Source organism: Arachis duranensis, chromosome 2, assembly GCF_000817695.3.
Source record: "Arachis duranensis cultivar V14167 chromosome 2, aradu.V14167.gnm2.J7QH, whole genome shotgun sequence".
NCBI lineage: Eukaryota > Viridiplantae > Streptophyta > Magnoliopsida > Fabales > Fabaceae > Arachis > Arachis duranensis.
Genome location: NC_029773.3, coordinates 87707907 through 87708910, shown reverse-complemented (window position 1 = coordinate 87708910; position 1004 = coordinate 87707907).

Below are 1004 nucleotides of genomic sequence, written 5' to 3'. Positions count from 1 at the left end.
AATAAAAAATATATTTTTTCTGATTTTAATCATACTTTTAAGTACTCTAAATAGAGTTATTATATTATATTTTACATATGAATATATGTTCTATCGTGTAATTAAATAAAGATTTATTTTAATAAAAAAATTTAATAACCAAACTAAACATTACTTAAGTATGTATTTCATATTTATCTCTTAAATATTTATACAATTTATTTTTTAAACTGTTATATTAGTCTCTTCTCTAATATAATATAAAAAATAATTTTTCATAAAAATAATTTGTTTAATTATTAATTAAATAATAAAGTACTAATAAATTAAAAATTAAAAAATAAAAATACTATAAAAATACGGTAAAAAAGTTAAATTTTATCATTTTAAATTTCTGTTATTAATTTTAATAATATATTTATTTTTTAAATAATATATGTATGATAAAAAAAAATATGTTTATTTGTTTGGAGTACAAATTTTATTATTATATTTGTATATTTATGATTTTAATTATACTTTTAAATACTTTGAATAGATTTATTTTATTATATTATATTTTACATATAAATATATGTTCCATCACGTAATTAAATAAAGATATATTTTTTTAATAAAAAAATTTAATAACCAAATTAACCATTAATTATGTGGGTAAGCAGTGATTCACGCGAAAAAAAGGCACTGGGAGGAGAGGTTGTGTAGGAGGGTATGGCGATGACGTTAGCGCTTCTTGTCACGAACGCGACGGTGCTTGGAAGGACCAAATCTAGTTGATGAAGTGATAAACAAAGAATGGAAGAGTGAAATGTGCTTCAATAAACGGGAGTGGAGCTTTAATATTTTAAGAATAATAAATTATAAAATCACCCAACTATTAAGATAAGGACCAATTACAATGTGACACATAATAAAGAGTAATTTACATGTTATTTTAGAGGGGGTTGGGTAGCATTCACCTAATAATAATTATACTTATGCCCATTTTATAACACAGAATATTATCTATCTCTTTAATCTTGATA